The following is a 17,142-nucleotide window of genomic DNA, read 5'->3' on the forward strand; positions in this document are numbered from 1 at the left end:
CACATTGCTCACGCTCTAATTTCTTTCTGTTTTGGGAAGGGGTTGTTAGCACTATGGAACTGGTGGCGGATGAACTCTAAGCCTTGATCTTATGTGGTCAGGCTTGAAGTTCTCAGGACGGAGAAACACTACCAGTGTCTTTGGACTCTAAAGGTGAAATGAAGAAAGCCAGTAGCTTCCATTCATACTGACTGTTTGGCTAGTGGCTTTTGATTAGATCTGATTAAGGCTTTCTATGCAAACCATATTTGGCCTCAATGAGTGGAACAAAACAGAGTCTGCAAAATTGAAATTTTCAGTGCTTAAGTTTCAGTTCTGCTGCGATGTTTTGCTTTCCAGTTGGGAACACGAGCTCAATATTTCATTTCAGCCTGAATCTATCTGAACAGAAACATTATGGTTGTTGAATTGGGTTGAATGGTTTAAATTCAGGTCAGGTTGTCTGAGTTGATGTGATAGCTCCTGGAAGCTGCAGTTGTGGGGGAAGTAATCATATGTCTTGATTCTCTTTGGAAGAAATGAAATTGAAATAAGTAAGGCTGATCATGTACTTTTATCTACTGAGGTTTTAGGTCCAATTTAGAATAACAGAGATCTAAATGCATACATTTTAAATAGTGTCTGTGTTTGTGTGCATGTACATACATGTATAAATGTATACATTTTCAGGAGAAAAATACATTAAACATACTGTTTTGTATAGAAACACATATATGTTTATTATATTTGTAATAAAATGTATTTTTCTTTCCTCTGGGAAAACATGGCTGGAGCCCAGAGGAGAATAAAAGATGTCTACAAAGCAAAAATATGTTGCTCTTTCTAGATATTTTTTGCTGATACATAGTGTTTTTATTTCAACACACGGCTATGCCTTATCTGAACAGTTCATGTGTGTATGCCTATTACTGGCAGACCTGTGCCACAGGTAGGCACTAGAAGAATTAACACTGAAACTTAGTTTTAGTATATAAATGAATGAGTGATTTGATGCAGAAGAGCCACAAGATGGCAGGAGCACCACATGCCAGTTTCTTTTTAACAGCATTTCCAGTCTATTTTTCCTACTTTTCTTGTATTGCATTGCAATTTACACAGTTTTGATGGTTTTAAAAGCCAACTCAGTTCAACAGCAAGTCACTCTAAAGGTTTGAGGTCTCTTATTATGTATGCCAGAATCCAGAGTAAATGCAATAGCAACATTAAAAGCTAAAGTGTTGTACTAGTGGAAGAATGAACCACTTTTAACATCCAATTCCATGATAATTTCCTTATTTAGAAAATAAATTGTATCTCCATCATATTTTCAACTGTTTAGGAAATTATTTTTTTCTATCTTGATCACGTTCACGACATTAAAAAGTACTAATGGACTGGCAAAACTCTCCCAATATATTCCTCACATTAGAATTCTGAAAAAAACTAAAAATGCAAGCAGGTCCTTAACCAAGTTAATGAGAGAGAACTATAATGTTTGTGCTACTGAAGAACGTATGCCAGGTGCAGTGCTATCAGGGTCTCACCTAGAGGTAGTGCAGATACAGAATGTTGCCCGCAGCTTGACGTTTGTTGAACAATTTTGGAATGCTTCAGCAACATGAAATGAGTTTACCTCCCCTCCCTTTAAAAATATGAATCAGCTATTTATGAAGCACTTCTAGCAAATCTGTGCTTTGAAGAAGGGTGGAAACTTGGGAGAGGATTTCTTGGCATCAATAATTCTTACTGCCACTAGGAAATGGGCTCAAATTTGACCGTATGATTAGCCTAGAGGATTATCAATTTACAAGCACTTAGCAGAACTCTGTTAAGAGTTTGGCAATTTAATTATTTGGCAAGTCATCTTGCTTAAGCCTGTTCTAACTACTTCATAGATTTTTCCAATGTATGTGGATACATACAACATCATCCCACAGAGTAATTTGTGCACAAACCCTCCTGAGCTAGAATTTCCCTGCAGCTGTGGATGCTCCCTGTGTTTCTGCTCTGTTCACTGAGACCAAGGTCCTGTGGGAGACACAGTGCATCCAGTATGTCATCAGACACTGCACAAAAAGATTAGTTAGGTGGTGCAGAGAAGAATGAAAACTGAAATGGAGGGAAACCATGCTCATGTGAAAAAGAAGGGAATATAAAAGGGTTTTTTGTGTTAGAAGTATTAGCAAGAAGATGAATTTTGGAGGGACATGCAGAAAAGAATGTATTACACTGCTTCATAAAACAGAGGAAAAAAATACACAAGAGACATTTGTAAGGGTGAACTGACAGAGCCAAGATATGAAGTGTCGTTGTAAATAGCATCCTGAGAGTGTGCAGGGCCTCATTGCTTATGCCTAACAGGCCCATCTGCCTTGGATGCTAAGGATGCCAGTCACAATTGCAGTTGTCAGGCTAGGTTTTTTTAGGAGGTTTTTATTCTCAGTGGGCGAAAGTAATTTTATATGCACAAATATGGTACCTTACTGCAGACCATTAATGTGAGAGGCATGTTGGCAGCATAATTCTGGCAGTCCCTACTGAAGCCAATGGACTGAAAGAAACATCCTGGCCCTCTCCTTCCCTCTCAGTGCTGATATAAGGCAGTAGGACCACAGAAGACATGGACTGTGGGAGCCTAGCGTATCTCCCCTGCAGTACTGTGCTGTACAGCATGTTGAAGACACTGATGTTCCTTACATAGTCCTAACTCAGTACCCTCGGGAGCAAAACCTTGGTCAGGCGTTAAGCAGTAAGATAAAAAGCCAGGGTGATTCCTCCTCTGGCATGTCTAGGCAGGGTCTGCATCTAAAGGCCTTTCCCTTTTCATGTCAAGATCCTGTTTTCAGTTTCTTAGAACATTTCACAGCTTCAGATGTTCTTGGTGAAAATGCCCATGCTTGCTGTCAATTTTTATTTCCGTAAAAGATACAGCTACATGGTTAGCTCATTTCTCAGAATGTAAATAGGAGGAAAGTACACTTGCCCTTTAAAAAGATCTTAAAATGTTTCATTGAGAAGGACCAGCACTTCCATGCTTAGAAACCAGACTCTTGTGGGACTTGTTTTTAAATCAGGGCATTGTGTTTTGTCGGAAAACTAAGCCTGTGATTGATTAAATTATGCATAACTGAGAAAATCTGAAAGTACACATGCTGGTCCACATACATACAGGAAGACCTGGTAAGCAAGGCTGACTACAGCTGCTTCTACTGAGTGATTATGTAGGCTGGTGGTTTCTGCTGCTGACTGGGAAGGAGGTAGCTCCTTTCTAGAAGTGTTCCTCAATGTAAAACATCAAAAGGTCTGTAAATTTTAAATCTAAAATATCTTGTCCCTTGTCTTCTTCCCTGCTCCCCTCATCCATTTGTCTGCCCCTCTATTCCTGTGCTTCCTGCTTTTCTTTTGGGAGGATTAGCAAAATTCAGTTTATATATTTTTTTGAGAAGCTATGAACTAGCTCAGATTAGTCCTTCCAGATTGCAAATCAGGTGATTAACGTGGAGCATCTGAGGAAGCTATATCAAGCAGGGATCTGAGAGACTTTAAAGTGCTGGGATAATTAGCATACACCTCCAGATAGCACCACTTCCCATGGCAAACACTGAAGGATGCTAATTTGGCAGAAACCCCTAACTCTGACATATATAAACTTTTGGGTGCCTCACACTGTAGCCTTTTTTTGAGCTTTCTTGTGCCTAGGACATATATACATGTATGCAGGATATTTATGTGTCTACTAATATATATTTATCTAGCTATCTAGTTATCTCTTGGCATGAATAAAATGTATTCTAATACAAATCCACAGCTTTGTATTTCTTTGTAAAGTGGAAAATGTAAGTGGTAATTTTACGAGCAGAGAAAATCTATTTGAAGGTTTTCTCTTGATGGCAGTTGCTTCCCGAATTTTTATCTTCTTTAATACAATGTGGGATGCTAAAGTACACACCTACCCAGTGGAATCATAATCCATTTTAGCTGTTCAAACAACATCATGCTATCAAAGGACTTTTGATTTCAGAGTCTTTTCACTGTATGGTACTGGATGTTTTTTTACTGCAACAATACATTTGTTGTTTCATTCCAGTCCATTTTATACCCACTCTCTGTTATAATTACATATTATTATATACTGCGAGTATTGCATATAATTATCTACAATTTATATTGTTACATTTATTTAATACATTTTAGAGCCAATACATAGGCAACTGCAAAAGAAAAGGCAAAAATTGACCTCCTCCCTTCTGTTCCCATCTCAATCTCTGATCCTCTTCTAGTGTTTCAAAAGCGAAAACAATTTGGAAATTGAGGGATTGACCTTTTTCACCTTTACCAAATGAAGGCTCCTGTTTGTGAAACTGGTTTTGCAATTTGGCTCTTTATTGAACTCCCAGAGCTATTTATACAATATAGCACAATGTGGCTGCTGCAGGCTTCAGCAATTGTGTTTTTCTGTGTAGGTGGCCTAGAAGGAATCCAATTAGAAACAAGAGTATCTGTGAACATTTGTTATTTTACTAAGCATTTGGAGGAAGAAAGAGTATACGCTTCTACTGCCTGCAGTGTAGTCATAATCCCAAAATGCATACAAAACTATATAGCATTAACTGTAAAATGGAATTATTTCAGGATATACAGGATAATGTACCAGGCATTATTCTGTAGGTCCTCCCCTATGCAGGCTTTATCATGTCATGCTTTGATAAGACTTCAGAATTGCAATGTATCTTTTTTTGTGTATGAAGAATTTAAAATAATTTAAGTTTTTTGAAAGATTACAATCTTTTCCTGACATTTGACAAAAAGTGAAAAAGTAAATACTGAACTACAGAATAACAGTTCCTCTCAGCACATCCTTAACCCTTATCAAGACTTGTGTCTAGACTCATGGGAGTCTGTGCTAAACACAAGATTTCTTTCTATTGCCTTTGCTTATAAAACCAGATGAAAACGTTCGTGAAAATATGAAGATATCCAGCGAGATAAAATTCAGCCATTTTATGGACCTTGGACAAGGCAATGCCAGCCGTGGTACCTTACTAGCAAGAAAACGTCTAGAAAAAAGTAGACCAGTCTGTAATCTGTCACACCTAGTGAACACCTTCTACAGCACCCCCTTTCTCCTGAAAATTCTGCTTTCCGTGTGAAGTCTGAAAGGACTCCACTGTGCCAGCCTAGCCTATGCACGTCTTCTGGACTGAGGATCCCCAGTGTTTTACCCTAGAAAAAGAGGCTGTCAAATTCAGATTTACAACTTCTTAGCTATGAAACAGCCAAAACGCCATCATACTTAGCACTGAATAAGTACTGTTTATGTTGAAAAGACAAACTATTTCAGGTAACAATAGCCAGCAACAGTACTTAACAGCAGTAACAGTAGTAAATTTTTTAAATAATCTGTAAAATAGAATTTATTTTTTCAAAGAAAAAAGATGGTTGGCTAGTTGCACTTAGGAATTTGTTTGTGTTATAAAAAAGTACTGATGAGTAACAGAATGTGCAACTTTATTTGTGCCTATCTTAAAAAAAAAATAATAAAATTATTCCATGACAAGTAATGCCCTGTTAGGTAATTGAAATGAGATCTATATAAAGGATAATTGCAGTTGCAACTAAATATTAGACACTGACTCATTTATTTTACCTTTGCTACCTAACTTGTAAATAATTTTTCATGAAACAAATGTAAATTGTTCATGAGATGAACAAGATTGCAAGAAACTCCTTTATGTTTCCATTTTGCATTAAGAAAACCTATGGCTTTTCAGTAAAAATTTCTAGGTATTCATGAAAATACCTCTTTCACTATTTGCATAATTTTCCAGTCTGTATTGTTAGCAATAAATGTCAGTGTGACTGATAAGAAACCCTTTTGCCCTTTAACTTTCATTGAAAAAAATAGGCTTCAATGATAAGTTGGATGCAATCATGATAATGATGGAAAGTAATTATCTAATAAACGTTGTTGACATAAATCATTACATGTATTGACATACATTTTTCAGGTAGAGTATATTACTGAGGAACAAAATCTTATAATTAATATTAAACCCTTTATTTTCCTTATTAAGAAAGTATAAGATGTATGGTATAAGGTCCATGAAGCATATCTAAAAGAAAAATAAAATATTTAGTTTTGTTCACTCAGATTCAGTATGGAAATGTATGGTACTGCATAATTATTTTTTTTTTCAGCAGGGAAATGGTTTAACTGCATTACTTTGGAGGACAGCTGGACCAAAATATTCATTTCTTGACCAGTGAAGATTTTCCTGTAACCTTGATCCATCCAACAAAACCCTGTGGGTCAAATTAAAATTTTCATTTCATTTCATAATCCTAAAAGCTTCCATAACATAAATCCCCTTGGGTAGTACCATTAATGATGTCATGATTAATTTGAAAAATAATGTTCTGATGTAAATATTTTTTATATTTTAAGTTCAGAGTAGTTATTCAAACAGCATGTATGTGGTGTTGTGGTTTAACCCCGGCCGGCAGTCAAGCATCAGGCAGCCGCTTGCTCACTCCCCTTCACCCAGAAGGATGGGGAGGAGGATCAGAAAGGAATTTAAAACTCAAGGGTTGAGATAAGAACAATTTAATAGGTAAAGCAAAAGCCCCGTGCACAAGCAAAGCAAAGCAAAGCAAAGAATTCATTCACCACTTCCCATGGGCAGGCAGGTGTTCAGCCACCCCCAGGAAAGCCGGGCTCCATCACATATAACAGTTACTCAGGAAGACAAAAAACATAATGCCAAATTTTTCCCCCCTTCCTTCTTCTTCCCCCAGCTTCTATACTCAGCATGATGTCATATGGTATGAAATACCTCTTTGGCTAGCTTGGGTCACCTGTCCTGACTGTGTCCTCTCACAGTTTCCCATGCCCCTCCAGCCCTCTGACTGGCAAGGCCCAAGAAACCAAAAAGTCCTTGGTTTAGTATAAACATCACCCAGCAACAAGTAAAAACATCAGTGTGCTATCAACGTTGTTCTCACATCATAGCCAAAGCACAGCACTGCACCAGCTACTAAGAAGAAAACTAACTATCCCAGCTGAAACCAGGGCAGTGGACATTCTTGAGAAAGTCGTTATGGCCACTTCCCTTTTGGTGGGGTGAGAGTGTCCCATGGGAATTCATGCAACACTGCAGAATGGAGATGCTATAGACAGTCAGATATGTGACTGTGAGAGCTCTCTCAGTGCATCTGTACCAAGACAGAGCTTATGCAGCCCTTGAGTTCAACAATAGAGAGATGGACACCTGAAGTGCAGTGGGAATTGATAATAATCACTTAATTTACTTACTTTTGTACATAATACTAGAATGACCTAATAATTTGGGATGTTCTAGGGCAAGAAGTGCTTGAACAGCATAATTTTTGTTTTCCCAGTGATTACAAATTTAGAAACATAATATTACAAAACCGTAAACCTGCTGTTGGTCTGGGCTGAACATTGCTTAAATCAAACTAGTGGAATGATTTGCACTGATGTGAGGGAGAATATTCCATATTTAGGAAGGTAACTTCATGAGTATGAGATTTCTTTTCCAGAACAACTGACCGTTTTACCTTTCCACTGAACAAACTCCACTGTTCAAGACATCTCTAACCTGGGGTTTTCTGCTACAGTCACTCTAAATCATGGAAAAAAATAATCTCATATTAAAAGTCTTGGGCTCCAATAACCCAAGGCCTGAAAAGAAAGTAAATCTAGGAAAAGAACCAGCATATTTAGGATGGAAGATGAAAAATGCTGGGGTTCCTTCAAAACATGACCTGTAGTTATAGATTGGTAGTTCCATTATTTTGCTAGTAAATAAATCCAAAACTCCTCTTCCTCTGTTTCCTGCATGAGATTGGACTGAGGGAGAAAATTGTAGAGCTCTCCATTATCCTTGTCACTCTTTCTTTACATGCTTTTCTCATTCTCTAGCCTGTTCCTCCTCATTATAGAGGTTCTTCGTTGTGCACGTCACATCCAGCTGTTTTCTGTGAGAATGCTGCTTTGCTCTAGATCCTTTCAGAGTATGCCTCCCTTTCTGTACATGGTTTTCCTGCAAAGCAGCTGGTTAATATTCATACCATTCTTCACCATCCACAAATGGTGGTTCACATACTTTGGTCAAGAAACTGCAAATCTGCCCACGCACCTGCTGATTCTTCCCCCCTCCCACCCCCAACTTGAAATAGCTGAATGACGACCTTTCATAACGTTGCAGGATTGAGTTAATTCGCTGCTTACCTTTGTCATCAGTATTGTGGTAAGCAACTAACTTGCTGCTATATAAGGACAGTAATGCTCTTTTAAAATTTACTTCTATGCAGATATTTATCTCTATCAAACTTAAATACTGTAATTAAAGCAGAGAACAGTTGTCACTTGTGTCCCTTAGAAAGTGCAAAGAGCATCCCAGAATCATATTGCTTAATGGCTGTTTCCACATATTTCTGTATTTACTATGATGTGTATTAGTCTACAGGATGCTGTGAAGCTAAATTTTTTTCTGCAGAGAATTATTCATTTACGTGTTCATGTGGTGTAAGAGAAAAACACATGTGCTTGTAGACTGACATTGCCCTTGCAAAAATACCATTTACTAGCAAGAAAATCACCTAACTATTCTAACAAGCATTGTTCAAACTGAGTTAGGCTGGTGAACAATGACAGTTCTGTGCTGTACAGCACAGTGTTTTATTACATTATGAATTCTCGATGCGGTGACATCAATATTCATCTTCTCTAGTACAATACAGAAGTCATTGAAATTATGAATAAAGCCTTCCATAAGTGACTGTTCTACTGGATTGTGTATAAAAAAATCAATATTAACAATTTAAATGAAAAATTCTAAATGAAAAGGATAGTTGCTAATGCAATATAATAAAATCTTTCAAAATGTGCCACTGTTAGTTGTTTGTTTTTTTTTTTTTTTTAAATATTATTTCTGCTCACAGGGGAACAAGTCAATGACATTATAAAGAAAATGTTACCTCAATAGCCTCATATGCCACTCATTTTAGATGCTCATTTTCAGGCTTGTGTGGATTTTGACTGAATTAGTTGCTTAGAAATATCAGTTATCTGCTTTTTGCTTGAAACTTCTGTGTTCTTCCTAAAGAACATGTATTTTTACAAGACTGCTGTATACAGCACCTTAAAAGTACCTAGTCTCCTGTAATAGGAAATAAAACCTGATGATTAGCAAAACATAACTTACTCTAAAATATAATGTTAAATGTATTCCTTATTACAATTAATTGTAGGCAGAAACTGTAAAAAATAAAGAATAAACATCATAATCTGTCTAGGTCTTCCAAGGTCACAGACAAATTCTGCCATTGTTTCTTTGCCTTAGACTGACTCTTTTGAATGAGTTTATATAGGTTGTAAAACAAGACAAAGGAAAGGAAAGTTGTGGTAAATTATATGAAACTTTACGAAGGCATAAGAGTGGCAAAGAGAACAGTAAGTCATTGTTACTCTGTGGGCTTGAGGCAATAGGTAGGCTGATTGGTTCTCTGAAAAGTTGTAATGTCTGTTTGTGGTTGATTTTTATGTTAGACTCTTCTAAGACCACGGGACATTATCCTGAATATCTCTTTCTCAATAATCTTTTCTCATCCGATGGCCTTAAGACCAGGGGATTCTGGCTAGACAGTTCTGAAAAAGTGATGGAAGTTTCCAAGCTGCTTTGTTTCTGTTAATGGCAAAAGAACCTTTAGGATGGAAAGACTGCTGAAATGTTCATCTCCAAAGTAAGCAACACAGCCCTTGCACATGATACGATCACTTAATCAAAGACTATAGATGGCATAGAGGAAGAAAACTAGCCATTTTCTTATGGCAATACTGAACATACAATGTAAATCTATGTTATATATATATTTCAAAGGAACAGTAAAATATTATGATTTATCATAATTTTCTGTCCCTTAAACAAAACATTTTCTGTTAATCTCTGAAGAAAATGTCTAAAAGAAGATAATTGATGACCACACAAGACTTAAAACCAAAACAAACAATAACCCACTGTTCCATTATGTTACTATGGAATTGGGCTCAGGAGTATCTAATACTGTTTTTAGGTAAAAACTATGAAAGACATATAATAATTATCATCATATCAAGTATTTTAAAACGTATTTAAAGCACAAGATTTAAGTTCTAAAGGGATTTATAAGGCATTGAGCTATATAAACAAGAAACACCAGCAGTTTCAGTACTTCCCTGTAGATTTTCCAGTCCTTGGGGAAAATTTAGCACCTTGTCTGAAAAATCACCTCTTTTGCCATTGTCTAGCTACCATTACACAGTTAGAGAAATAAGTATATCCTCTTTTTAGGCATGTTTCTCTAAAGCTGCAGGTCTGGGAGCCTGATTGCTGATTGCTACAGACTGAACATTATTTATTTTCATCTAATAAGTACTCTAAAGGTTTTGCACTCTTTTCCTTTCCCTTACTCTTGTGGAAATCTTCACTAGCTCAGCCCAGGTGCAACAGTTCACAGCAGCAGCATTAGCTAAGAAGCCATAGTCTATTAAATCTGCAAGACTGGTGTAGTCCTCAAAGTGCTTCTTGACAAATGTGTGCTACTGTGCCAGTTGCTCAGAAGGTTCATGTCTTCTCACATGTGTTTCAGGATTAATTTATGAGCTTTAATAATTGTACTCTGGAGCTCCTGAAGATATGGGTCATTGTATAGGCTGCTTCTCTGTAAATCTGCTGATACGGTCTTTTGGAAGAAGCTCAGGGTCTCTAACATTCTGTTTAGGTGGCTGTTGGATGAGCATATCTCCAAACAGCTCTTCAGTACTGATGTCATATACCTCCTGCTCTTATCAGTTAGTCTTAGGAAAGCAGTTCATATCAGTGACTTTTTCACTGGTTTCCCGAAGTAGTACCGGAGAGAAAGAGATGGCAGGGTTATCTGCTTTTCTGTAAATGAACTGAATTCTTGTGAGATTATAGCTTCAAACTAGATATGCTCCTGAGTACATTAGGCACTCATGAGTGTGCTAGATGCTCAACACCCATCATGTGACGTGGAAGGCTCAGACACAACTTGTATGATCAATGTGATCAAGTTAGTGCCAATTTATTAACAGGCTTGCAGCAAATTTATACTCTAATAAAAGATACATGTGCCATGCATGCATTGTTATTCAAAGGTGATAGGCTAAAACTACTGGTCCACGCGCACTCTAATCATCTATGATTGGTCCTGGCCAATAGACACCATAGACACCTGGCCATAGACACCAGCGGTGTCCATGCGCTGCTCTCTTGTCACGTAGACATCCTGCTTTCACATCTTAGCTCATCATTTTTCAGTCCAACTTCCTTATCTTCTTGCCACATACGCAGTTTCACAATCTCCTTGTCCTTGTACATGTCCTTCACAATATCTGCAGCTTGCAGCCTGTTGCTACAATGAGGCCACTCAGCCTGGATCGTTCATAATACGTCCATTGTTTTCCATCCATTCCACAATCATGGTTAAATCTTAAGAGAGAAATTTCTAGAGAATCCTTATTCTTGATCTGATCCCTGATTTTTAGAGTTCCTTGATCACAGGCTCAGTGTGATAAATAGTTATTCCTGCCATTGAGTACTTAAAGGTTGTTAGCATTACTTGATGAGGAGAGACAAAAAAACCTGTACCATAGTAAATGTAAGGAAGTAAAATTCTTTCTAACCACATCTAAAGAAAGTTGAAAGCATCTTACTTAGACACTTGGCTCTGCAGAGCTAGTTGCTCAGATTGATGACAAAGGTTCCGAGTGCAAGATTCTCTTGGTTTAGTCCATGGTTTTAAAAATATATTAAACTTTTGGGCACCTTTGAAGTATCTGATTTTTGGAGTAACCCACGATGTCCTCTGTAGTCTAGGAAAGGACTGATGGTTACATGCAGAAAGTGGTAATTCCTGTGGTTCTGATGAGTGTTTAGGTAGTCTTCATCAAGTTTGCTTAACTACATGGGAAACCAGTTTTATGTTAATCACCTCCAGGGTGAGGTCCAGCAACATTTGCTCCTTTCCCTTTCTGTGAACAGAAATCACTTTTTCTTGAAATCTATGAATAAAATTTTATCTTGATTTTTATTTGAACTGATTTACCAATTCTTCATTTAGTAAATGTTTGAAATTGTCAAACAGTTTGAATAAGATATCAAATTAAAACCATTGCTATCCTCTATTTAAAATCATTCTCCTTTTGAACCATTTAAAGTGGATTAGCAAATTAGATCAGATAATTAATGGCCTTTTGTTACAACCTAAAGTGTTACTGATCTGTGTGTATATAGAGATCATGACTGTGGGTTCATAGGATTCCATAATATTCAGACACAGAGGCCTTATCCTCTGAATTTCTCTACTTTATTACAGATTACCACAAATACAAGGATCACCACTAGCAAGTAAACTATCACAACAATCACTGCTAGCAAGTGTACCTAGGATTAATAAAGTGAATCTGTCTGTCTGTCTGTCTCTCTCTCGCTACTACAAGTTACTATCAGCTATCAATACAGTATTAATCAAAGGAATGCAACAATCAATAATAGCAGTATTTGATCATATAGCCCTAATCAATATAATAGCAACAAATAATAACAGCAAAAACCAAGTAGATATGCACTATTACAGGTTGCTACAAATTTATTGTTCATGAAGAAACTTGTCAACAATAAAACAACAGATACAATAGATTACTTATATATATGTATGTGCGTATATACACACACACATATATAAATAAAATCAGTATCAGGTGAATGAGACAGACTTCAGAAAGGGACCCAATCTGGGGTCCACCAGGGGTGGAATGACAAACTGAACTGATCCCAATGTGGGAGAAGGGGCCAAAAGGAGATCAATAAAATAACAGCCAGTCTCCAAAGATGATCCATGTCAGAGTCTGGCGTCAGCCAAGTGTCCCTGGTGAGAGTCCAAGAGCTTGTAGAAAGTTCATGAGGGATTCAACTTGTTTAGGAAAAGTTACGTGCAGCATGGGAAGTTCTCCCATACTAACAGAGATAGAGACTGCATTTTTGGATAAAAATTAATTCATTTTTATAACATAGAGAAGTAAGAAGGTATAAGACATCCTATTTAAAGCAGCCAATAGATGATGTTGTTTTCTGTTCTTTCAGAGCCATTTTATTTTTCCACCTGCTCTGTTCTGTTTTCCACCTTTTCAGATGGTAAGTTGCCATTACAGTCCCTTGATTTTGTGCTTATTGGTGGTGTCTCAGGATGTCTGTGGTTTCTAAGTACCCCAGCTGTACTTCAAAGAGGCCAGTTTCACTTTTCAAAGATGTTTCTGGTTCCCATGCCTAGTTCCCAGACTTACAGTTTCAGGTTGGCAGGCATTTGTCAGTGTTCTTCAGAAGACATCTTCTTCTGCTCAGTAATTTCTTCCTTCTACAGGTCACCTTTATGGTTGCTCACATCACCTTCAGGAAAGAATAGGGGCAAAATTCTTTCCTGCTGCATCTCCAATTGGTCCACTAACATTATACAAGAGATTAATTTTGTCCTGAGCCTTTTAGGATATAATATTAAAAATAAAAATTGTATCAAAATCTCATATGGATGAAACATTTATGAACTACAATGAAGTGTAGGGGACATGTACAATAACAGCCTTGCAGACAGGTATTTCTTAGCTGACTGTGGGATGGTTGGTTATATGATATAATATTGTTATATAGTATGATTAATAAATACACGTGTATGTTTTTGGCTTAAAAAGATTTAAAAACTTTTATGAGGACAGTAAGCATATGACTCCCTTATTATGGTCTGATCAGTCAGAAAAATGGATAATTTCTTTTCTGAACTTACCCATATCAGCTTCAAATTTAATAAATTTTAATAAGAAATAAAATTTAAATTTCAGACTATGCTCTCTTCCGAAGTGTAGCTTTGCTTGCAGTTTGTCTGCAAGGCTTCTTTGACAATACAGTTTAGCCAACTGTGAAGATACATGTGTACCTTGTGTACTGACAGTTGTGGTGACTGTACTAGTAGTGTTAAGGATATTAATATTGGTGCATATAAAATTCCAGGGTTTTTTCCACCATTTCATGGGAAAGATTGTAAAAAGTGATTATGTGTGAGCTTGAGATGTCATTCTGAAATGTGTGTGTGTGTGCTCAGCCCTGTTTTGGAGAAGTAAAAGAGCTGTAAGGAACTTTTTCAAGAGAGTACTAAACTGGATGAAGTGTTTTGATACCTCTGTGGTGCATTCGTTCAGGGCTTGAGGTTTTATTGTGCAGACTTTAAAGAACAATTCGTACAAGACTGAGCTCACTTGTAGCTCACTTAAAAGCACTGGGGTTTTTTTGCTAAATCAGGATGTGGAGATACTGACTAGAGATAGCTGGCGTGTCAATGAGTCTGGAGGAAAGGTTCAGGGACGATGAGTGGGTGTTTGTTTCCTATTCACCTACTTTTTTTAGGGACGGTTTCCTTTGGGTCTGAGCCATTAGAAAGTAATACAGGGGAGCAGAGGAAAAAGTGGGAAGCTGAGTATGGATGACATTAATTCCAGCTGGGACTTGTACAGACTAGAGGAAGATTTTAGTGGGCAATATGGGGACTGCCTGTTATTTCAAAGACCAGTAAAATGTAGTGAAGATCTGGAATAAAAAAAGAGCAAAAAGATCTTCCATAAACACAAGCCCATGTGTGGGCAAGGCATTTCATTGCTTGGTTTCTTATGAGTGCTGTTCAAGGCTAATACTGCAAAAAATGCTGGTAGCTCCAAAACTGGGAAAATGGGACCTCCCTTTGTTTGAAGGAGCTATCTCCTTCTTAATGGCAGTCTGGTGTCAAATTTAGTAGAATAGATACATTTTATTGTACCCCTGGTACCTAGCCCCTGCCATAACCAAAGACACATGAGACTTTGATATGTATAATATTTGTATTAATAACAGTATTGTTTGCCTTTTAAAAGGCCATATCTTTAATTTAACTGAGATACTCAAAATGACCTATATTATCTGCTTCCCCTGTTGTATTTGCATAGCAGACATTATAAACAATTTAATGAGAATATTACGCTAATTGAAGCTGGTACCTTGGAGTGCTGAAGCAGCAGATGTACACTTGCTAACAGTGAAAACACAGAATCTCTGGCAAACAAAATATAATCCATCATAAGCAACATAAGAGCCTAAAGAAAGACAATAATTTAAATGGAATGGAATATACTTCCCTGATGTGTCACTTTCAATCACGCACTGACTCACTTAGAACATGAATTTCCCTCAGGGCTTCTGTAATTTGTAAGACTTGCTGACTATTCATGCACTGATAGTGTCCATTCTCTCTCCTTTTCACAGGGTATTTAAGTGTATAGTGTTCATTAATGTTAATGGAAAAGCTTTAGATTAATTCTTTTAAAACAGTATTCAGAAAAAGTATATTGTTGGTTTTGACACAGAGTATCTGCATATAAGCTGTCTTCTGCTAACCCAACTGAACAAGAAAGCTGTGTGTTTACAGAAACGTGCCTTTTTTCAACTGAAAAAAAAGCATCTGATCTGAGAGTAAGTCTCCAGGAGAGCAATTACAAATTCAGCATTTTTGTGCTGGGGAAATTCTGACACACTGAAAATGCTTATATTGTTTCAGGGCAGAATGATGTCTGGAATCTGCTCTGCAAGCAAAGGGTTCAAAAAAGTTTTGATTCTGAAAATCTTAATCTGCTGATTTTTCTGGGAAAAGGTAGGAAATAGGTCTGTGGCAAATTGCCTTGCTGCTACTTGTATGGGAAAGAGGTGGGAAGCTCTGAACCCCTGGCTCAGACGGGAGTTCCCAGCACTGCTGGCATGTTGGGACTATGATGGACCAGAGCTGTAGATGCTGGAATGTCCTGGGCTGGGCTGTCTGGGACCTGGGATATTTAGCTGTTGATCTATGAAGCTTGGATTCATAAGCAATCTAGCAGGAGGGATAGCAAAGACCTGTCAAAATGTTGCTGTATTTTCCATAAATGTTTGTGGATACCAATCATTTATGAAACATCATTTCCTTAGATCAAATTCGCTGTTTTCATCAGAACCTCTCACAGCAGATCTGAATACTAGGCTTATGAAAACATTTTGCCGTCTAATCATGTGCTTCTGTGACCTGGTTTACACACAACATTACATCTATATACACACGGTACCTCCAGACAGGTGCTTCCCTGCTGTAGGCATTCACGGGGCTAAACACAAGAGCTAGGATGAATAACGGCAGTTCTTCTGGGCTTTGTGTCATTGATACAGGCATCTATTTGCAGAGGTGAATTTGTTGTTGAATTTGGACTACTGCATTTATTTTTAACATACTTGCAGGAATGTGAGGGATATGAACCTCCTCTGTTTCCCACTGTAATATTCCATTTGGAGTTGTGCAAAATGGGCTTTAACTATTACATACATGGAAAATTCTCATTTGGATGTATTTTGGGTCTAAGTTGCACAGCAAAATAGGTAGTGCTGTCATACTCTTGTGATCTGAGGACTTAAATAAGGTGTCTGTATGTAGCTATTCATTAAAGCCTCTTCCCGTCTTCCTCCAGCTTCATAGCCTTGTGCTTTTGCCTCCTTGGCCTGATGGCATTGTGGAGTCAATGACACCACCTGTGCACCCAGTAACTTCATCCGTACGCATCAAATTGCAGAAGGGTGGAAAACCAAGCTACTGTGACACAATTTGTCTTGGTCTCTTTTTCCCTCACTGGTGTTTGTTCTCAAATATATAGTAAAGCCAACACAGAGTATGGAAGCAATGCATGCCTCCTAGCTTTCCTATGGCTGATTATTTTCCTTATAACACTTTCTCCCTTACGCTGATATGTTAGTCACCTTAGGTTCCTGAAAATGCCTACTTTGCCCTTTGAAAGTAGTTACAGTTACATGTTGTCTAACTTAGGTATCGTCTGGCAGTTTGAGACAAATTCCCAGTGGACTAAACACGAAGATTTACTAGTGTGACATAAACCCCCCAATATCTTATAGCTGGAGATTTCCAGTAGAAAGAATGAAAACCTTTGCTCTTTGCTCTGATTCTGCATAACCTACACAAGGCAAACCCCTGAACTTAAAGGGGGTACTATTAGATCAACAGTGACAAACAGAGGTGGTGTTTGGA

This window comes from Falco cherrug, chromosome 2, assembly GCF_023634085.1.
Source record: "Falco cherrug isolate bFalChe1 chromosome 2, bFalChe1.pri, whole genome shotgun sequence".
NCBI lineage: Eukaryota > Metazoa > Chordata > Aves > Falconiformes > Falconidae > Falco > Falco cherrug.